We start from the raw sequence: 23536 nt of genomic DNA on the forward strand, positions 1-23536 counted from the left end.
GCAGGGTTATAAATGATCTATTCGAATAGCCGTGTCCGCGGTAAAGGACTTCTGGGTTGCCTGTACAGTTCATAGACAAGTGAAAGTGGATACTCTAAAATGCGCAAGATAAGCGTGAGTGCTATGGATGGCGTTCTCGTAGGGAGAAGGGAGCGGATCCATTGTGGTGTATTGATATGGTGAATATGTGGACTCGTGTGCGCCACCTCAAAAGAGTTATTTGCAGTCGTAGTTCAGGATAGCCACCGAGTCAAAGCTGGCTTGCTGCAGTCAAACTCCTCCACCCCTTTATTGATACCGATGCATATGTAGCTAGTTCTAATGTAAGTCTTGCTGGGTACATTTGTACTCACGTTTGCTTATTTTATGTTCTGCAGAGAGACTTCAGTCTCGCTAGTAGTTCCACGTGGACTTCGACGTTTAGCCTGTTACCTCAGCTACGATCTTGTGCCCTCGGCAGGATCTGGTAGATAGTCAGGCTTCTCAGCCTTTTTCATTTGTAGATGTCTGTACTCACACATGTTGAGCTTCCGTGTGTGCTTTGACTTGTATGCTCAAAATGTTGGGTCATGAGACCCATGTTTGTAATATCTCGCTCCTCGGAGCCTATTGAATAAATACTTTGAGTCGTAGAGTCATGTTGTGATGCCATGTTGTATTTACACATATCGAGCATATTGTGTGTATGATTGAAATGCTTGGTATGTGTGGGATCCGACAACCTAGTTTTCTATCGTTGGTAGCCTCTCTTATGGGGAAATGTAGTCTGGTGCTTCCACTGAGCCATGGTAGTCTGCTACAGCCCGGTTTACCGGAGTCCTGTTAGCCCAGTTGCTACTGCTCCGGAACACTTAGACTGGCCGGCATGTGTTCTTCTTCGAACCTGTGTCTGTCCCTTCGGGGAAATGCCACGCGGTGTCTTTCGGAGTCCTGTTAGCCATCTACAGCCCGAATTCTCGGAGTCCTGCTAGCCCAGTTGCTACAGCCCGAATTCACTCACTGATGGCCGATACGTTCGTTGCTTGGTCATGTATGCCTGTCCCTGTAAGTTAGTGCCACTTTGGGTTTATGACTAGTCATGTTGGCCCGGGTTCTCTGTCATATGGATGCTAGCAACACTATCATATACGTGAGCCAAAAGGCGCAAACGGTGATGGGCCAGGTAAGGTGGCGCCCGTGGGAATACCGTGCGTGAGGCCGCAATGTGATATGATGTGTTACATGCTAGATCGGTGTGACTTAGGATCGGGGTCCTGATAGCTTTGGTATCAGAGCCTGACTGCCTATAGGATTACCAAGCCAAACTGGTCGAAGTTGAGTCTAGAAATTCTTTAGTTATATGTAGGGGAATTTATTGTGGGAAGGAACGTAAGGCTCTTTTTACTCCTTTACCCTATGGCCTTCTTATCTGTGTCATCCTCTTCTCTTCTACGGGGATTAAGAACTAGGCTTCTCGTCTTTCTATTAGGATCACGTGTTACTAATCCGTAGACTTACAGGATTGATGGTTACAAGCCTCATTTCAGTTCCTATTACTTCCTTGTGTTGACTGTTGATTACGGAACATTGATATTGTGATGTTGAGTGGTTATGCCACCATTTTGCAGGATGTCCCAAATATTTTGAGGATTTACAGCTGTTATGCTGTCCGAGTCATCCCAGGTTTCTAAATAGTATGATGCATTTGCAAATCCCATCTTTCCGTTCCGATGTTCCTTTGGGCCAATTCAACCACACTAATCGGTGAGTTGAGGTACTCTATTGCCTCGACATATATGTTGGAGCTATTATTATGACCCTTGGTGTCTTAGAGAACCACCTAGTAATCTAGCCATGATTAGCGTTCCCAATGTGATGATTCTGGACGTCATTCTTGAAAGCATCCCGTGATGCCATTTAGTAGTAGGTATTTTACTCCTGGGTTCTTGACCCAAGATTCACTCTACTTACCTCGTGTTGATAGTGTTGCTCATACCTTTAGGATATTAGTAACCTTTGCGATAGTCCTCGAGGTCCGTGGTATTTTCTTCTTCCAAATACCATGACCTGCTTATGGCAGAAGTTCTTTTGAACCGAAAGATCACAATAAGAGTGCTTTTGATGAGTTCTTCGTTCTACATTCTGAATCTGCCAGTTCTACCTTTCTGCATGGGTTATCTGGAAGAAATGTTGAGCTTTGCTCGACATACTAATCTATGCATCCACAACTCATAAAAACATATGTTCCTTTGAGTTGTCCCTCTTTAGTTGTATCCTGACCTCCTTCTATCAAGTGATAGTCAGGAATAGTTGTGCCATCATGTTCGTCAGTGTCTATTATCCTTGTGGTCGGTCGAGCCATTCTATTTCAGAATGAATAGGAGAAACAAACTCCAGTACCTCATCCATATCTAGAATTGGGTCAAATCAGTTGTATTCCTTAGATCAAATGCCAATCCAGCTTTTGATTCTGTTCTACCCTGAAGTATTGCCCTCTTGATGTCAGGAATGTCATGATAATTGCACCAACTCTTATGAATTCTTGATGCAGTGATACTTCTCGCCATCCTCATTCGCTCCTCGGTTCCGTGTTGTTGCAACCGGAATACCGACAAGTGAACCGTAATGTGGGAAATCAATACTCCTAGCAACTAGTTGCTTGGTAGTAAATGGACAATATTCTCATTCTTAGCGTGTTGGTTATTGAATCATCATTCTAAGATAGATTGTGCTACCTAGTCCTTATTTCTGGTGCACTCCTCGATCAATGAGTTAGGATTAATCAATCCCGTGCTTATTTGATCATATCGTCTTGCTCTGAAAAGCAAGATTGTTCTCGAGCTTAGTAATATATCGGTGGTTCGTGATGTTCCGAATATCTTCTCGGAAGTATTACCAGGTTGTCACCTGACCGCTATGTTGAGTTCGTGATCATGTTGGTTTTCCTCCAAACCACCCATTCTCCAAGAATCTGTGTGGGATACCCTGAGCTAGTTGGTTAAGCCAAACAACAACTTGGAGAGTTGGAAGATAAAAGCTTGTTTGACTTAGTTCATGTTAAGGGATATCTTTGTGTGTGTGTGTGTGTGTGTTGAAGAAAGATGATATCTCCATCGATTGGTCCTCGTGATCAGTTGTTGGATCTATTGCCTTGTCAAAACTTTGACTTGAGTATGGGCTATCATCAAGTCAAATCAGAACCAACGATGTTCATAATGTTGTCTTACTCGTGGTTGATCCCTCGAGAATACATCATTACATCCTTTGGTCTGACCAATGCTATCACCGTATTCACATGATGGTGGAAGTCCAATGATATGGAAATTCCGATGAGTTGCTGTTGAGCCCATCAGCAGCATTTTGTCTCCCCCATGATTCATGTTGAACATCAACCTTGTGCTGAAAACTTTGTAAGCAATGCCTTCGTGTTCCATTCATGAAGCTTATACTTGGATGGAAGAAGTGACTTCCTCGAATTCATGTGCATTTGGTGCAAGCTGCCGCCGTGAGTTCGAGAAAGATTGTTTTTGTTTCCTTTGGAATCATCCCAAGTTAGTTATGCAAGTGCAAAGGTATTCTATGGGTTGGTAGATTAATTACCTCCACTCCATATGTATTCCCTAGCACACCAAGCCACTGATTGATTCGCTCAAGGAGAATAAGTTCCTTATTAAGAATCATGACTTATGCTAGGACTTCATTATCCTCGATGATGGTTCCCAACCTGAACTCGGTAGTGTTATATCATGAGACTACTACATGGTCATGCTTGTCTGGGACAGCGTGTTCACATGTGTGTAGCAAAACCAGCTCATGTGTTGGACCTTGCTATCATAGTTCATTTCCCGAGAATCTCGCAACGTTATCTCGTCGATTTGTGTTGCAACTCTTCTTTTCAGACATGTTGAGTCTGAAGTATCCTGTTACTAACCAGATCTGAATCCCAGGTAGATATGATGGTTGGGACGTCCCCAAGAATTATAATATTGGTCTTTTGAACCATTAAGTGGATGTCATGGACAACACACTTATCTGGGAGATCTCTTATTGTAGTATCTTGAGTTAGCAATTTGGCCATTCTTCCATGAGGAGTTGGTATGACTTTGTTCATAAGTTGTTCCCTATGGGCTCCTTGAGCTCCAGAAGTCAGACCTTTACTTGATGTTCTAGATACCAAATGGTATTGGGTTAAGCTGGGACATCAAGGAGACAATTAGAAGCGGAGTGCTAAATGTCTCTCGGTCGATCATCCAGATTTCGTTCCCTTGGCCTCGCTAAGGTGAAATCGGAGAAAGTGTTGTCTTCCCTTGCGTCTGCATTGTCCATCACTATTCGTTAAGGTAGAAAGATGTGTTGCCAGGATCCTCGGCATAGAAGTAGGTAAGACCTTGATGAGTACGGAAATGCTCAAGATCTTAAGAGCACACTCAGTCACTAGGTTATATCCTCGGTATCAATTGGGATGTGCCTCCCGTTTGCCGAGTTGTTCTATAACCGTAGTTTCCTTTCCAAGCTGAGTATGCCATTCTTTCCAATTCCTTCAAACGATCGTTTGCGAATTGCCTTAGGCTGGTATAGAGAGTTTCAATGATCTTTGTATCAAAAGTAATTCTTTTTGCCACTTAAGGGAATAATTCTACGAGTCACCTTTCCTAAGGTGCCCCGTTACGGAATCATGGCAATCAATCTCCTCACTACTTTGAAACCATGCGCCATCCTATTCTAGCATGGAATTGTTGCCTACCAAATTGAACTTTCATCATCTGTTTCTTCCATCCCTCCCGATGTGCGTTTTGTGTCTCAGCTCAAGATATGATTCTACATCTCATTCCGTGAGCTGATCATGATTTGCTTGATCTTCGTGAGGATCGAATCCTATAGAGCTTCCCTCTCTTTCCCTTTTCATGTTGGGTGAAGATCTCGAAAGCAAAGATGTCAAGATCAATTTGAAGCAATGAATCAACATCTTCGAGAAGGGCAATTGGATCGACAATATTGTGATAGTTTTGTGCCCCTCTGTCTTCTTACCTCACGTCCTGAATCTCGGGACGAGATTCTTGGTTAGTGGGGGTGAGTTGTCACAGCCCTAGCTAGTCACTGCTTGTCCTTGCATAATCATCATGCATTATATTTAAATTTATGAAAGTTGAATTGGGGAAAGCTGAAAGCCTCAGAAATCATTTATAAAAATGATCAACATTAAAAAAAATATCTTCAAATAAGTCCAAGAAAATGTTCCTCTTAATATCTGAAAATATTGGCAAGAGGTAAAATTCAAACCAATATTTTTGGAATCTCAGAAATAATTATTTTGGGAGTTTGAATTAAATCAGTAAATATTTGGATTGGATTTATATTTACTATATATCAACTATAAGTCCAACAATTCTGAAACTCCATGTGTGACTTTGGTTTTGTCCATTTGATCCACATGCAAATTTTCAGAAGCTTATAAATTGATCTGGTATTTAAATCAAATCAAAACAGACAGCGGAAAATTAGGAAACAGAAAACAGAAAGGTTTAGAAAGGGAGAGAGGGAATACCTGGCGCTTACCTGGCCGGCCTGGCACTGTAGCAGCCCAATAGGCCCATCTGCCAATCGTCTCCCACCTCTTGCCAGTGGGGCAGGAGGGCGCGTGCTCGCCGCGCGCCGGCACACGTGCGGCCACCTCCTCCTTGCTGACGAGCCCCTGGACGCGTGGACGACTTCCGAGTGCCGTCCCGATCCCGCTGACCGCCTCGCTCACTCTCCCTCTTCTCTGGCTCTCTCACTCATGCACACCCGAACGGGTTCGTCGTCGCCGCTCGCCATAGCCGTGCCCACCATGCTCCTCTCGCCTCGCTGCTGTGACTAGAAGCTCCGCTACGACCTCCTCTTCGTCATCGACGAGCCACGCATCGCCGGAAGCAGTGGAGCCTCGCCATCGAGCTCGACCCCACCAACTCTGCACCGAGATCGCCGGCAACACCATGTCGCCGTCCGGCCTCCGCCGAGCCAACTGACCTGCCCATCGACCTCACCGTGAGCACCCGAGCCTTTCCCCATAACGCCATGCCTGAGTTCGCACCGTAGCCGTCGATTCCATGTTGACCGAATCACGCCGCCGCCCGAGCTCGCCGGCGACGAGGCACCGGTGACCAAATGGTCATGTGCATATGCCCGTTGGCCTTGTGAGCTCTTTTAGAACCCGTAGGTGCTAAGTGCTGATCCTCCCGCGCGTTGCATCGTCGATTTCGTCGACGCCCGAGCTCTGAGCGCCGCCGAGGTCGATGCCGTGCTCAACTCCGGCCACCTCGCGCCCTCCCACTGCCACTACTAGATGCGCACGAGCTCCATCTAGCCATAGAGACCAACCGCGGCTCAAACCACAGCCTGTAGGCGAAACCCGAGCCACCCCAGTGCGTCTCCGACGCGTTTTTGGTCGTCGCCGGCGAAACTCCGGCGAGCCGACGTGGCAGACTTAGTTAACACTAATGACGCCATTAGCTAATCACTGTGCCACTTACAGATGGGCCCCACGCCTTAACTAACAACAGTTTAACTCCTGTTTAGTTTAAGTTAATCACAGTGGCCCCACGCGTCGGCGCTGACCTCGCTGACGTGGTCGTCGACCGGACCCACCTATCTGTGTCACTAACTGACACTGGGACACTGACCAGTGGGTCCCACCGGTCAGGTTTGACCTGGACCGGGTCTATTGACCTGCTGACATCACCTCGACGTCATGCTGACGCAGTTAACCTTTTTCTGGATTTATTCTTTTTCAGGAAATTCCAGAAAATATCACAAACTTCAAAAATTCATAGAAATTAATCGGTAACTCCAAATGCAAAGATTTATATATGAAAATTGATTAGAAAAATTCAATCTTTCCATCTGTACTAGTTTCATGCATGTCAAAACACTTTAACCTGGATGTTTAGATCAAACAAGCTAATGCACTAATATGACCTCTTATTTTGGGTTTGCATTTGAATCTTTGATTCAAATGAGCTCAAACCAACCTGTTCTAAGTTGCATTAGCCAAAACACATTCATTTTGCCATGTCATGATCATGCGTCATATTGTTGCATTGCATTGATTGTGTTCCCTCTCTGTTGCCGGTACTTGTTCCCCTCAGTAGACGTGGTACCGACGATGAGATCGATGACACCGATGAAGAGCTATTATTATCTTCAGAAGGGCCAGGCAAGCAAAACCCCCTTGTTCATTCCGATACAATCCCACTCTCTCGCTCCTGCTCTCTTTTACTACATTAGAACAACAATGATTCATCCGTTACTTGCTGCGGTAGTTGAACCCCTTATCCTCTGCATGACCTGTCATTGCCAGAGTATATAGATGAAACCCACTAGCATGAGTAGGAGTTGTTTGAGCCCTGATGTGCCTACCCATTCATGCTTGCTTGTCATGCCTGCTACTGCTTAGAGTTGAGTCAGGTCTGATTCATCGGGAATGAATTGGAATGGTGATGAACATGTCCTACTATGTGTGAGTTAAGTGTGTGCACACGATTTGGTAAAGGTAGCGGTGAGAGGCCATGTGGGAGTACATGGTGGGTTGTCTCATTGAAACCGTCCTTAGGAACTGAGTTCTGTGTTTGTGATCCATGAACAGCTACTACCACGCGCTGGGCCTGAAACCAATGGACCCTCTCGACTTATTAACCGCCTTGATCTCTGTCCAGGTGTTGCAACCAGTTTCTGGTGTTTGTAGGATATGTGTTGGAGGCCGTGCGTAGCGCTGACCCTAGGGGTGGGCTATGATGCGGTAGATACACCGTGGCCCGGTGTATCGGGCGCCCGTTTGGTGTCTCAGGAACCCTGCACACATCGTTTGTGGCTGTGAGCGAAACCCCGGTCGGATCTCCTCGCGGATGGAACCTGAATAGGCGATAAACCTGGACTAGAGACTTGTGTGGTTAGTCAGGTCATGGCCGACTCCCTCGCCAGGCTTCCGCTTGAAGGTTGCCGAGATACACGACGTGTACATGGTGGTAAGTGGCGAGAGCATGTACGAAGAAGTACACCCCTGCAGGGTTATAAGTGATCTATTCGAATAGTCGTGACCGCGGTAAAGGACTTCTGGGTTGCCTGTACAGTTCATAGACAAGTGAAGATGGATACTCTAAAATGCGCAAGATAAGCGTGAGTGCTACGGATGGCGTTCTCGTAGGGAGAAGGGAGCGGATCCATAGTGGTGTATTGATATGGTGAATATGTGGACTCGTGTGCGCCACCTCAAAAGAGTTATTTGCAGTCGTAGTTCAGGATAGCCACCGAGTCAAAGCTGGTTTGCTGCAGTCAAACTCCGCCACCCCTTTATTGATACCGATGCATATGTAGCTAGTTCTAATGTAAGTCTTGCTGGGTACATTTGTACTCACGTTTGCTTACTTTATGTTTTGCAGAGAGACTTCAGTCTCGCTAGTAGTTCCGCGTGGACTTCGATGTTTAGCTTGTTAGCTCAGCTAAGATCTAGTGCCCTCGGCAGGATCTGGTAGATAGTCTGGCTTCTCAGCCTTTTTCATTTGTAGATGTCTGTACTCAGACATGTTAAGCTTCCGCGTGTGCTTTGACTTTTATGCTCTGAATGTTGGGTCATGACACCCATGTTTGTAATATCTCGCTCCTCGGAGCCTATTGAATAAATACTTTGAGTCGTAGAGTCATGTTGTGATGCCATGTTGTATTTACACATATCGAGCATATTGTGTGTATGGTTGAAATGCTTGGTATGTGTGGGATCCGACAACCTAGTTGTCTATCCTTGGTAGCCTCTCTTCTGGGGAAATGTAGTCTGGTGCTTCCACTGAGCCATGGTAGTCTGCTACAGCCCGGTTTACCGGAATCCTGTTAGCCCAGTTGCTACTGCTCCGGAACACTTAGACTAGCCGACATGTGTCCTTCTTCGAACCTGTGTTTGTCCCTTCGGGGAAATGCCACGCGGTGTCTTTCGGAGTCCTGTTAGCCTGCTACAGCCCGGATTCTCGGAGTCCTGCTAGCCCAGTTGCTACATCCCGAATTCACTCTCTGATGACCGACACGTTCGTTGCTAGGTCATGTATGCCTGTCCCTGTAAGTTAGTGCCACTTTGGGTTTACGACTAGTCATGTCGGCCCGGGTTCTCTTTCATATGGATGCTAGCGGCACTATCATATACGTGAGCCGAAAGGCGCAAACGATCCCAGGCCAGGTAAGGTGGCACCCGTGGGAATACCATGCGTGAGGACACAAAGTGATATGATGTGTTACATGCTAGATCAGTGTGACTTAGGATCAGGGTCCTGATATTGGAAATCTCATGCAGTTCAGTCAATTTCTGCAGTGATAGAGACAAAGATCTTCTGGTCTTCGAGGAATTTGTTCTGACTAAGGAGTTAGGAATTCGCCAGTGGGGATTGCCTACAAGTGAGGAACATGATAGCCCTGAGGAATTTGAGTCTCAAATTTCCGACCATTACTGTGCTACGCGCCAGCTGTCCCAAAATATCTACCCACCTAACGGTCATATCATTGAAGGGCATTTATGTCTTATCATGTCGGGCTGCTCCCTAGGCTATAAATAGCCGCCCCCTACAACCACTAGCTGGTTGGCTTCTCCGAGAGAAATTGACACTTGTCATTGAGAGCACATAAGCCCGCGGACAAACGGATGGAGGGGAAATCCCAGTCCGCGGACGAAGTGGGTAAGAAATACTACCCTCTCATGGGGTTCTAGAGTAGGGACGATCTGCCCTACTTCGGAGAGCCGGTGTGCGATGTCTTTGGCTAGGTATCCGGCTCCCCGGAGCTTTGTAATGTCCTCCTCCGTAATGAAGGAGATCATCCACTTGCCCCCTGCTCCGGACATGCTTGGAATGGCTTTTGCGGAGAGGATGAAAACTTGGGCGCTGGAGCTCGAGTGCGTATGAGTGGGCAGGAGAAGAGGAAGGTGTGGGTGAAAAAGATGAATCCTTGTCCCTTTATAAGGGCGGAAGAGACTATGCGCCTCCCCACCTGCTTGGTAAACTCGCTTATTCCCAAAGCGCCATAATTGATGGCGCGGTTGGGTTACCCACACCCGTATTGATGAGAATCCCGTGATAAGGGGACACGATCTCTGCTTCGACAAGACGTGCCCAGAAAACCGCCTCGCGATATGTGTAGTAGCTGGTTGAGAAAAATGGTTCGAATGATGACCGGGCCATGGCGTGATGTCATGCTGCAAAATGTGTCAGCAGATTAGATTAGTGGGATATTATACTCTCTACGGTGGTATGTGGAATTTATTTTGCAGAGCCGGACACGATCCTTGTGTTCAAAATCTTATGGAGTATTCGGAGGAGGAACCCGCCTTGCAATGCCGAAGACAATTTGCGCGCCGGGCTCGTTGTCATTGAAGCCTGGTTCAGGGGCTACTGAGGGAGTCCTGGATTAGGGGGTCCTCGGACTGCCGGACTATATACTTTGGCCGGACTGTTGGACTATGAAGATACAAGATTGAAGACTTCGTCCCGTGTCCGGATGGGACTCTCCTTGGCGTGGAAGGCAAGCTTGGCAATTCGGATATGTAGATCTCCTCCCTTGTAATCGACTCCGTGTAACCCTAGCCCCCTCCGGTGTCTATATAAACTGGAGGGTTTAGTCCGTAGGACCAACAACAATCATAATCATAGGCTAGCTTCTAGGGTTTAGCCTACATGATCTCGTGGTAGATCAACTCTTGTAGTACTCATATCATCAAGATCAATCAAGCAGGAAGTTGGGTATTACCTCCATCGAGAGGGCCCGAACTTCGGTAAACATCGTGTCCCCCGCCTGCTGTTACCATCCGCCTTAGACGCACAGTTCGGGACCCCCTACCCGAGATCCGCCGGTTTTGACACCGACAGCCCCTCCGTTGTCTATATAAACCGGAGCGTTTAGTATGTAGAGGAAATCCCAATCATACAGGCTAGACATCTAGGGTTTAGCCATTACGATCTCGTGGTAGATTAACTCTTGTAATCCTCATATTCATCAAGATCAATCAAGCAGGAAGTAGGGTACTACCTCCATCGAGAGAGCCCGAACCTGGGTAAACATCGTGTACCCCGTCTCCTGTTACCATCGACCTTAGATGCACAGTTCGGGAACCCCTACCCGAGATCCGCTGGTTTTGACACCAACATTGGTGCTTTCATTGAGAGGTCCGCTGCATCGTCATCAGAAGGTTCGATGGCTCCATCAGTCATCTACAACAATGCTGCCCTGGGGGAAGTTTTCCTCCCAGCCAGATCTTTGTGTTCGGTGGCTTTGCACCGCGGGCCAACTCACTTGGCCATCTAGAGCAGATCGACAGCTACGCCCCAGGTCACCAGATTAGTTTTGGAATTCTGGAATATGTCGCTGATATCCGAGGAGACTTGATCTTCCAAGGGTTCACGACCCCAACCTCCGCTCTGGCCCTAGATCCGGAGCACATCGCCAGGTCCGAAGACGGGATTACTGAGCCTGCCGGACTATCTGCGGCCACTAAGCCCAGTACGGGAGAGCCGAGGGAAGTAGTGTTGCTGGCAACCGTCATGAAGCCGGACTCTTCTCCAGACACCAGTTCCGAACCCTGGGAGTCAGCATCGTGTGAGTTCGTCCAAGGAGTATCCCTCCCGCCGTACTCCACAGACTCTCTTCTCCCTGGCCAAACCTCACCCTTAAGCGAGGCTCTGGACTTAATGCGATCCCTTGTCATTACAGAGGAGCAACATCTGAACTATGCCCAGCCCGGTCTAGGGGCTGGGAGCAGGGAATTCTACGTCCCACCCACCACCCACTTTATAGCCACTATTGAGGACTCAACTGACATGCTCGATTATGGCTCCGAAGACATCGACGATGTGGACGACGATACCGGAGAAGAGCAGGCCCAAAACCCGCCGTTTACCGGACGCTAGACGACCACCTCATGGTATGACGTGTACATGCTGGATACACCCAAAGCAGGCAACGACGATGATAAAGAAGATCCATTCGAGGATAAACCTCCTGAGATACAGCCAAAGCGCCGACGTCAGCGGCGCCGCTCTAAATCACGCCGTGGAAAAGACAGCAATACCGGCACAGGAGACAACAACACTCGGGACGATGCCGAAGACCAAGAAGACCCCGTCGGCGATCGGGAAGATGGGCAAGTTAGCCCTGACGAACAGTCCGTAAACGAAGACTCGGAGGACAGTAATAATCTCCCACTCTCCGAGGACGAGGTGAGCCTCAGAGACGAAGACTTTATCGTACCTGAGGAACCTCTCGAGCAGGAGCGCTTTAAGCGCCGGCTAATTGCCACTGCAAGGAGCCTAAGAAAGAAGCAGCAGCAGCTTCTAGCTGATCAAGATCTGCTCAACGATGGATGGACTAATGTCCTGGCAGCCGAGGAATACGGCCTTGAGCGCCCAACCAAAAGTTACCCGAAGCGTAAACTGCTACCCCAATTTGATGACGAGGCTCTCGAGCCCGTACCATCAGCACGTAATGCGGCTGACCGACCATCTCGTGGCCGGGACAAAACGGCAACTCAAGCCGAACACCAGCCCATACTACCTCGCCATAAAGGTAGAGATATAACAGGTCAGGGATATACATATGACCTGCGGCAGGACCTGGAAAGTAGAGTAGGTCAGACCAGATCGATCTACGGATCGCGGGGGCATGCCCCGACGCGCGACGACGGCTATTTAGTCGGACGTGACAAGAATAATCACGTCCGGGCCGAAAACCGCAGACGGACTCCATCCGAGCTACGTCGCGACTTGGCCCGATATTGAGGCGCCGCACACCCCCTCTGCTTTACTGATGAAGTAATGGAGCATGAATTTCCAGAAGGGTTTAAACCCATGAATATCGAATCATATGATGGAACAACAGATCCCGCGGTATGGGTTGAGGATTTTCTTCTCCATATTCACATGGCTGGCGGTGATGATCTTCATGCCATCAAATACCTCCCGCTAAAACTCAAGGGACCAGCTCGCACTGGTTGAACAGCCTGCCTGAAAACTCCATTGGCAGTTGGGAATACTTGGAAGACGCCTTCCGCGACAACTTCCAAGGTACATACGTCCGACCTCCGGATGCCGATGACTTAAGTCACATAGTTCAACAGCCCCAAGAGTCAGCCATGAAATTCTGGACTAGGTTCCTAACTAAAAAGAACCAGATCGTCGACTGTTCAGATGCCGAAGCCCTAGCGGCCTTTAAGCATATCGTCCGCGATGAATGGCTTGCCGGACACCTCGGCCAGGAAAAGCCGAAGTCCATGGCAGCCCTCACGGCACTCATGACCCGCTTTTGCGCGTGCGAAGATAGCTGGCTAGCCCGTAGCAATAATAATTCAAGCGAACCTGGCACCTCTGAAGCCAGGAATAGCAACGGCAAGCCTCGACGCAACAGGCACAAGCGTCGAAACAACGGTGACAATACTGATGACACGGCGGTTAACGCCGGATTCACTGGCTCCAAATCCAGCTGGCGGAAGAAGCCATTTAAAAGGAACAATCCAGGCTCATCCAGCTTAGACCGCATACTCGATCGTCCATGTCAGATCCACAGCCCCCCCCGATAAACCAGCCAATCATACCAACAGAAGTTGTTGGGTCTTTAAACAGGCCGGCAAGTTAAATACCAAGCATAAGGAGAAGGGGTCGCAGAGTGAGGACGACGACGAGGAGCCCCATGCACCGAACACAGGGGGACAGAAGAAGTTTCCACCCCAGGTTAAAACGGTGAACATGATATACGTTACCCATATCCCCAAGAGGGAGCGCAAACGTGCGCTCAGGGACGTCTATGCGATAGAGCCGGTCGCCCCAAAATTCGACCCATGGTCGTCCTGCCCGATCACCTTTGATCGCAGGGACCATCCGACCAGTATCCGTCATGGCGGTTCAGCCGCACTGGTCCTTGACCCAATCATTGATGGATTCCACCTCACGCAAGTCCTCATGGACGGTGGCAGCAGCCTCAATCTGCTCTATCAGGATACAGTCCACAAAATGGGCATCGATCCATCAAGGATCAGGCCCACAAAAACTACCTTTAAAGGAGTAATACCAGGTGTAGAGGCCCGCTGCACGGGTTCAATCACATTGGAAGTCGTCTTCGGATCACTGGACAACTTCTGAAGCGAAGACTTGATCTTCGACATTGTCCCCTTCCGTAGTGGCTATCACGCACTGCTCGGACGAACTGCATTTGCTTGATTCAATGCGGTGCCACACTATGCTTATCTCAAACTCAAGATGCCCGGACCACACGGTGTCATAACAGTCAATGGAAACACGGAGCACTCCCTCCGTACTGAGGAGCACACGGCGGCCCTGGCAGCGGAAGTATAGAGCGGCCTTATCAAGCAGAATTTTAATTCAACGGCCAAACTCCCGAACACGGTCAAACGAGTCCGGACTACTCCGCAGCATAACAATCCAGCTCGTCAGGAGTTGGACTAGCAATTCGGCCTCCGTCTCAGTCCTGACCAAATGGTGGCATACATACCACACGTACATAACTACGCACTCAAAATACCATGGGCAGAGACGGAGGCATAAGTAGATGGTGGCCCATAATACGGCTTAACCTAACCTGGGCACACATGCTTTCCCTATTCTTTTTTTTCTTTTTTCTCCCCTTTTTCAGGCTTCTTCTCTATAGGCCCCTCCAGACGGCCTGATCATCGGTCCTTTCGAAGGATGGATACACCAAGGCGGCAAGCAGCATACACGTGTGGGGGAATCTCTAGATGTTCTTTTTGACGATCATTCTACCTGTTTTCAGGACCCGCACGCAGCTCCCCTAGATCTTGGCACGTTAAATAGCCCTGTTGCTTATCACACTATTTGTACAAATACACTTTGATGTATTAATCAAATCATAATGGATAACAGTTTGCGGCCCAACTTATGTGGCACTAGCTTACTACTTCATTTTTCTATTCTTATCGATTGCACCCGCACACTTTGGTGCGCTTTAATTCGCCAGGGGCTTCATTGTGCTCCATCCTACGGCAACAAAGTCCGAGCACTTTTTACATTTTAGTTCGGCACCCCGAATTAGCATTATATGCATCGGCTCCGAATCATGTCTTTGGTCAATAGTTGGGTTGCCCGGCTCCTGTGCTTACTACCTTACGTTTCATCCTATCGGCTAGGGTAGTAAAAGGAGAACTATTGCGATTGTGTTTCTAGTTTATCCGAGCAAACACCTCAGTAGAGAAAGCCGAAAACTGACTGTTATGATGCGGCGAGAGCTGGTCAGCTATTCGAAGGTTAAAAATCTTTTGCGATTTTTTCAGCATTATGCGACAAATCGGCCTCTACCCGATCAGGTGTTTACAGCACCCTATTCTGGATTAACTACTAACTAGGGGCTGCGCCTACATTTCTATTGTCAAACTCCTATGGCTAAGTGAGGGTGATAAAGCCAAATAGTCCGATTGCCTGGTTCGTTGCACTAAATACCTCCTTCATGGACCGAACTCTTGGATCAAGAGTGTTTAGATTCCATCCTGAACACCCCCGTACTACCTACGTGGGGGCTGAAGCCGACAACTGGCCAACTCTCAGATTTAATAAAACGGCCGCATAGGAGGCAAAATTTTAAATAATAAACAAGCATTATATTACATACCGGCTTTGTTCCATAATACAGGAAGAGATAACATGAACGGCTTCATTCAAAGATAATGTCTTTTGAACACTGGCCCTCTACAATGCGGGATCCCTTCAGGACATCATCAAAATACCGCTCGGGCGTGCGGTGCTCCTTGCCCACGGGCGGCCCCTCGCTCGCGAGCTTGACGGCGTCCATCTTCGCCCACTGCACCTTGACACGGGCGAAGGCCATCCGCGCACCTTCGATGCAGACCGACCGCTTGATGGCATCAAGCCGAGGGCAGGCATTGACCAGCCGCTTCACGAGCCCGAAGTAGCTGCTGGGTATGGCTTCGGCAGACCATAAACGGATTATCAAATCCTTCATGGCTAGTTCGGCCTCCCTATGCAGTTCGGTCAGCTGTTTCATCTGATCGCTAAAGGGCACTAGATGCTCTGGCGCAAGGTATTGCGACCAGAACAGCTTCTCCGTTGAGCTCCCCTCTTCGGCTCGGAAGAACTCCGCTGCATCAGCAACACTGCGCGGCAGATCCGCAAACGCTCCTGGAGAACTCCAAATCCGGATCAGTAAGAGGTACCTTTTCTTCACAAATTTGCTCTGCATAATAAGGGCCTTACCCGCCATGATTTTCCTGGCCTCCTGGATCTCCTGGAAGGCGCCCTAGGCTTCAACCCGGGCATCTCGTGCGCTTTGGCGAGCCTTGGCAAGTTCGGACTCTTGATCCGCAATATTGCGCTCCAAGGACTCGCCTTTCTTCACGGCGTCCAGGAACTCCTGCTGGACCTTACCGGCCCTGGCCTCGTGTTTTTCGTGGGCGGCTTGTTCCTTTGCCGCTCTCTTCTGGGCGTCGGCCAACGCCTTCTTGTGGGTCTCCACCTCGGTCGCCGCTCCTATGAAATATCATGGCACTATGGTCAACACAAATTATTCATCCTTTCTGGATCTACAAACGGTCATTGCATACCTTCCTTGTCCTCCAACTGTTTTTTCACACGGCCGAGCTCTTCCTCAGTCCTTTCCAGACTCTACTTCAGTCCGGAGACTTCGGCAGAATGGGAGGTCGCAGCCAGCAACGACGCGTGCTTATTCACATAGACATGTATGTAGTCTCCTGCGAAAATTATTTGATCCTGTGTCCGGCTTTTCTTTCTATACTATGACATTCTTTTTGCATAATTACGTCGCATACCTCAAAGCCTGTTAGAAGGCTGGTGCAGGCTTCGGTCAGTCCTCTCTTAACGGATTGAACCCTCTCAACCACCATACCCATAAGGATACGGTGTTCCTCAACAATGGAAGCGCTTCCAGTAGAGTATCCGGTGCCTCTGGATGGACAGAGGTCACCAGTGGAATAGGCGCGCCTCCTTCTTTCGTAGGAGGCTGCTCGCCTGATTCCGGAGCCGTATGGGTCTCTGGAATGGTATTCGGCTGGGGGCCCAATTGGATATGGCCCCCATCGCCAGTCTCTAGGGGGATTTGCTCCCCCATGTGTTCGGCGGCCGAGGTATTACCCTCTGGCGCCGCCCTGGCGGCCTCTTGTACCTCTCCCTAGCCAGGGAAGGTCCTTTGGGACAGTACCTCGCCGTTGCCCGTGACCTTGGGAGAGGAGGCCGCTGGCAGTGACCCGCTGTCCATCGCATTTGGATCCAGCGAACCCCCCGAAGATGAAGATCGCCGGGGGCTGTCGTGGGCCGGACTACAGTGCATGATTCAACATGTTAAAACTACAAAGTGAAGGAGTTGGATATATGAGTGCGTCAGTGCCTTTGAGTACTTACGATTCGGCCAGGGGCTTATCCCTGGGGCGCCACTCCGAGCTGCTGTCAGTATCCAACGCGGAGTTGTCCGCGAAGGAGGCTCTCCCCTTCTTGGACGCTTCTGCCTCCAGATGCGTCGAGGCCGCCCTCTTCTTCCTTCCCCCTTAGGGGGAGAGTTGCTTTCCTCTCCTCCTCGTCATCCACGATGGGGAGGAGTGGGTGTCAGCGTCTTCGGACGTCACGTCCGAAGTGCCCTTACGGAGGAGGCCACTTCTGGTCTCCTTGGCCTTCTTCTTGGCCTTCTTCTCCGACGCCTGGTAGGGTGCCGGAACCAGCATCTCTGTCAGAAGTGGGATTGCTGGGTTTTCGGACAGCGGAGCCGGACACTTGATCTGCTCCGCCTTCTTTGTCCAGCCCTGAAAAAACAAATAGGGAAGCTTAGACATCTTCCTTGAGTGTACAGGTAAAGAATACATCTTGGGATGCGAAACACTTACCAAACTGGCGGGATGGGCCACGTTGTACCCACGATCCTCGGTCGTCACCGGCCACATCTCGTTGGCCTTAAAGAGCACCTTCCAGATGTCTTCATGCGTAGTGCCGAAGAACTGTTGCAGGGTTTGGTGCTCGGACGGATCGAGCTCCCACAAATTGCAAGTCCGGCTTTGACAAGGAAGGATCCGACGGAAGAGCATCACTTGGATCACGTTGACGAGCTTGATGTTCTTGTCCACCATGCTCTAGATGCGCATCTGCAGCGCTGTCAGCTTGTCCGACGAAGCCCAGTCAAGGCCCTTCTCTAGCCAGGAGGTGAGCCGCATCGGGGCCCTGGAATTAAATTCGGGAGCCGCGGCCCAGGTGGCGTCACGAGGCTCTGTATTGTAGAACCACTGCTGCTGCCACCCTTTGAAGGTCTCCATGAAGGTACCTTTGGGCCATGAGATGTTGGGCATCTAGCTCACCATAGCGCCTCCCCACTCTGCATGTTGACCGCCCACCACCTTCGGTTTCACATTGAAGATCTTTAGCCACAATCCGAAGTGGGGTAGGATGCGGAGGAAGGCCTCGCACATGACAATGAATGCCAAGATGTTGAGGAAGGAGTTGGGGGCCAGATCGTGGAAATCCAGCCCATAGTAGAACATGAGTCTGCGGACGAATGGGTGGAGAGGGAATCCCAATCCGAGGACGAAGTGGGGGATGAATACCACCCTCTCATGGGGCTCCGGGGTGGGGATGATCTGCCCCTTTGCTGGAAGCAGCCACTGGGCGATTTCCTGGGCTAAGTACCCGGCCTCTCGGAGCTTGGTGATGTCCTTCTCCTTGACGGAGGAGACCATCCACTTGCCCTGCGCTCCAGATCCGGACATGGTCGGAGTGCTTTTTTGACGGAGAGGATGAGAGCTTGGGCGCTGGAGCTCGAGAATGGGTGGGTAGAGAGAAAGAAGGCGTGGGTGAAAGGGGTGAATCCTTATCTCCTTATAAAGGCAGCGAATATCAAGCGCCTCCCCACTCGCCTTAAAACTCGCCTATTCCCCAAGGGTTGTGCAGACGGCGCGGTTGGATTACCCACGCCCGTATTGATGAGAATCCCGCAATAAGGGGACATGATCTCCGCTTCGACAAGACGCGCCAATAAAACCGCATCTTGAAACATGGAGCGGGAGGCTAGAAAACGGTTCGAAATAATGACCGGGCAGCGACGTGGTGTCACGCTACAAAAGTTGTCAGTAGATTGGACTCGTGAAATATTATACTCTCTCTGTGTGTGTGTGTGTGTGTGTGTGTGTGGTACTTGTTTTGTAGAGCCGGACACGTTTTCTGTGTTCGATGGCTGTTTTGGAGTATACGGAGGAGGAACCCGCCTTGCAATGCCTAAGACAATCTGTGCGCTGGACACATCGTCATTGAAGCCTGGTTCAGGGGCTACTGCGGGAGTCCTGGATTAAGGGGTCCTCGGGCGTCCGGACTATGTAACATGGGCCGGACTGATGGGCTATGAAGATGCAAGACAGAAGACTTCTTCCCGTGTCCGGATGGGACTCTGCTTTGCGTGGATGGCAAGCTTGGCGTTTGGATATGTAGATTCCTTCCTTTGTAAACCGACTCTGTACAACCCTAGGCCCCTCCGGTGTCCATATAAACCACTGTTCAAGATATCTTCCGATATTCTGATAAATTGGCTGATTTATCGCTTAACATTGTCTGATCGATAAGATAAATCGGCCGACAAATCGGCCGATATGGCGATAAATTGGCCGATATGCCGATAAACTGGCCGATTTACCCCTTATCATGGGTTGACCGATAAGTTCCCAATAAGTGATATCCCCAACATTGATATAAACCGGAGGGTTTAGTCTGTAGAGGCAATCCCGATCATACATGCTAGACATCTAGGCTTTAGCCATTATGATCTCGTGGTAGATCAACTCTTGTAATCCTCATATTCATCAAGATCAATCAAGCAGGAAGTAGGGTATTACCTCCATCGAGAGGGCCCGAACCTGGGTAAACATCGTGTATCCAGTCTCCTGTTACCATCGACCTTAGACGCATAGTTCGGGACCCCCTACCCGAGATCCGCAGGTTTTGACACCGACAACTACCCCTCAACCTACTGCACCTACTAAAAATATTGATTATGAAATTCCTTCGGGTATGATAGAACAACTGCTAGCTAATCCTTATGCAGGAGATGGAACCGAACATCCTGATATGCACTTGATATATGTGGAACAAATTTGTGGATTGTTTAAGCTTGCAGGTTTACCCAGAGATGAGGTGATGAAAAAGGTTTTCCCTTTATATTTTAAGGGAAAAGCAATGGCATGGTATAGGCTATGCGATGATATTGGATCATGGAATAGGAATCGTTTGAAATTGGAATTTCATGAAAAAAATTATCATATGTATCTAGTTCATCGTGATCGGAATTATATATATAATTTTTGGCCTCGTGAAGGAGAAAGTATCGTTCTAGCTTGGGGGAGGCTTAAGTCAATGTTATATTCATGCCCCAATCATGAGCTCTCAAGAGAAATTATTATCAAGAATTTTTATGCTCGGCTTTCTCGTAATGATCAAACCATGCTTGATATTTCTTGTGCTGGTTCTTTTATGAAGAAGACTATTGAATTCCAGTGGAATCTTTTGGAAAGAATGAAACGCAACTCTGAAGATTGGGAACTCGATGAAGGTAAAGAGTCAGGTATTAAACTTAAATATGATTCTGTTACATCTTTTATGGATACCGATGCTTTTCAAAAGTTTAGCACTAAATATGGACTTGATTTTGAGATAGTAGCCTCCTTTTGTGAATCATTTGCTACTCATGTTGAACTCCCTAAAGAGAAGTGGTTTAAATATCACCCACCTATTAAAGAAGAAATTAAAGAACCGGTACCGGTTAAAGAAGAAACTATAATTTATAATGTTAATCCAGTTGTCCCTTCTGCTTATATTGAGAAACCACCTTTTCCTGTTAGGATAAAGGAACATGCTAAAGTTTCAAATGTGGTTAATAAAAGCTATAATAGAACACCTAAACCTGATGAACAAATTAAAGTAGAACCTAGCATTGCTATGGTTAAAGATCTCTTGGAAGAAGATATTGATGGGCATGTTATTTACTTCTGTGAAGTAGCTGCTAGAATTGCTAAACCTGATAAAACGGATAAACATAGACCTCTTGTGGGCATGCCTATCATCTCAGCTAAAATAGGAGATCACTATTATCATGGTTTATGTGACATGGGTGCTAGTGTGAGTGCTATTCCTTACACTTTATATCAAGAAATTATGAAAGACATAGCACCTGCTGAGTTACAAGAAATAGATGTTACTATTAAACTTGCTAATAGAGACACCATATCACCAATTGGGATTGTTAGAGATGTTGAGGTCTTGTGTGGGAAAATAAAATACCCTATTGATTTCCTTGTTCTTGGTTCCCCACAAGATGACTTCTGTCCCATTATCTTTGGTAGACCTTTCTTGAATACAGTTAATGCTAAGATAGATTGTAAGAAACAAACTGTCAGTGTTAGTTTTGGTGATGAGTCTCATGAGTTTAATTTTTCCAATTTTAGTAGAAATCTTCATGAAAAAGAATTGCCTAGTAAGGATGAATTAATTGGTCTTGCTTCTATTGTTGTGCCACCTACTGATCCTTTAGAACAATATTTGCTAGACCATGAAAAGGATTTACATATGCATGAAAGAAATGGAACAGATAAGAATATCTTTGAACAACGTCCTCTACTTGAACACAATTTGCCTATTGAAACTCTAGGAGATCCTCCTACACCTAAAGGTGATCCTGTGTTTGAATTAAAACAATTGTCGAACACTTTGAAGTATGCTTATCTTGATGAAAAGAAAATATATCCTATTATTATCAGTGTTAACCTTTCAGAACATGAAGAAGAAAGACTATTGAAAGTTCTAAGGAAGCACCGAGCTACTATTGGATATACTCTTGATGATTTAAAGGGCATTAGTCCCACTCTATGTCAGCACAAGATTAATATGGAACCTGATGCTAAACCCGTTGTTGATCACCAACGTCGGTTAAATCTGAAGATGAAAGAGGTGGTAAGAACAGAAATACTAAAACTTCTGGAAGCAGGTATAATCTATCCCATAGCTGATAGTAGATGGGTAAGTCCTGTTCATTGTGTCCCTAAGAAAGGAGGTATAAATGTTGTTCCTAATGATAAGAATGAACTTATTCCTTAAAGAATTTTTACAGCTATAGAATGGTAATTGATTTTAGAAAATTAAATAAAGCAACTTGAAAATATCATTACCCTTTGCCTTTTATTGATCAAATGCTTGAAAGATTATCTAAGCACACACACTTTTGCTTCCTTTATGGATATTCTGGCTTTTCACAAATACCTGTTTCTCAACCTGATCAAGAAAAGACCACTTTTACTTGTCCTTTTGGAACTTATGCTTATAGACGCATGCCTTTTGATTTATTTAATGCACCTGCTACGTTTCAAAGATGTATGATTGCTATATTCTCTGACTTCTGTGAAAAGATTGTTGAGGTTTTCATGAATGACTTTTCTGTTTATGGGAAGTATTTTGATGCTTGTTTAAGCAATCTTGATCGAGTTTTGTAGAGATGTGAACAAACAAATCTTGTCTTGCATTGGGAGAAGTGCCACTTTATGGTTAATGAAGGCATTGTCTTGGGTCATAAATTTTTTGAAAGAGGTATTGAAGTGGATCAAGCTAAGGTTGATGCCATTGAGAAAATGCCATGTCCTAAAGATATAAAAGGTATCTGTAGTTTCCTAGGTCATGCTGGTTTCTATAGGAGATTTATCGAAGACTTATCTAAAATTTCTAGGCCTCTCACTAGTCTTTTGCAAAAGGATATTCCTTTTGTTTTTGATGATGATTGTTTAGAAGCCTTTGAAACACTCAAGAAAGCCTTAGTTTCTGCACCTATTGTTGAACCACCTGAATGGAACTTGCCTTTTGAAATTATGTGTGATGCTAGTGATTATGCCGTTGGTGTTGTTCTAGGAGAAAGAGTTGATAATAAATTGAATGTTATTCATTATGCTAGTAAAACTCTAGACAGTGCTACTACTGAAAAAGAATTCTTAGTGGTGTTTGCTTGTGATAAGATTAGACCTTATATTGTTGATTCCAAAGTAACTGTTCACATAGACCATGCTGCTATTAAATATGTTATGGAAAAGAAAGATGCTAAACCTAGACTTATTCGTTGGGTTCTATTGTTACAAGAATTTGATTTACATATCATTGATAAAAAAGGAGCTGAGAACCCACTAGCTGATAACTTGTCTAGGCTTCAAAATGTGCTTGATAACCCACTACCTATTGATGATAGTTTTCCTGATGAACAATTAAATGTCATCAAAGTACTCCTTGGTATGATGACTATGCTAATTACATTGTTGCTAAATATTTGCCACCTAGCTTTACATACCAACAAAAGAATAAATTCTTCTATGATTTAAGACATTACTTTTGGGATGACCCACATCTTTATAAATAAGGGGTAGATGGTATTATTAGACGTTGTGTACCTGAGCATGAACAGGGACAAATCCTACGGAAATGTCCCTCCGAAGCTTATCGAGGGCATCATGCTGGAGATAGAACTGCTCATAAGGTATTGCAGTCTGGATTTT

This window comes from Aegilops tauschii, chromosome 3 (genome assembly GCF_002575655.3).
Source record: "Aegilops tauschii subsp. strangulata cultivar AL8/78 chromosome 3, Aet v6.0, whole genome shotgun sequence".
NCBI classification, from domain to species: domain Eukaryota; kingdom Viridiplantae; phylum Streptophyta; class Magnoliopsida; order Poales; family Poaceae; genus Aegilops; species Aegilops tauschii.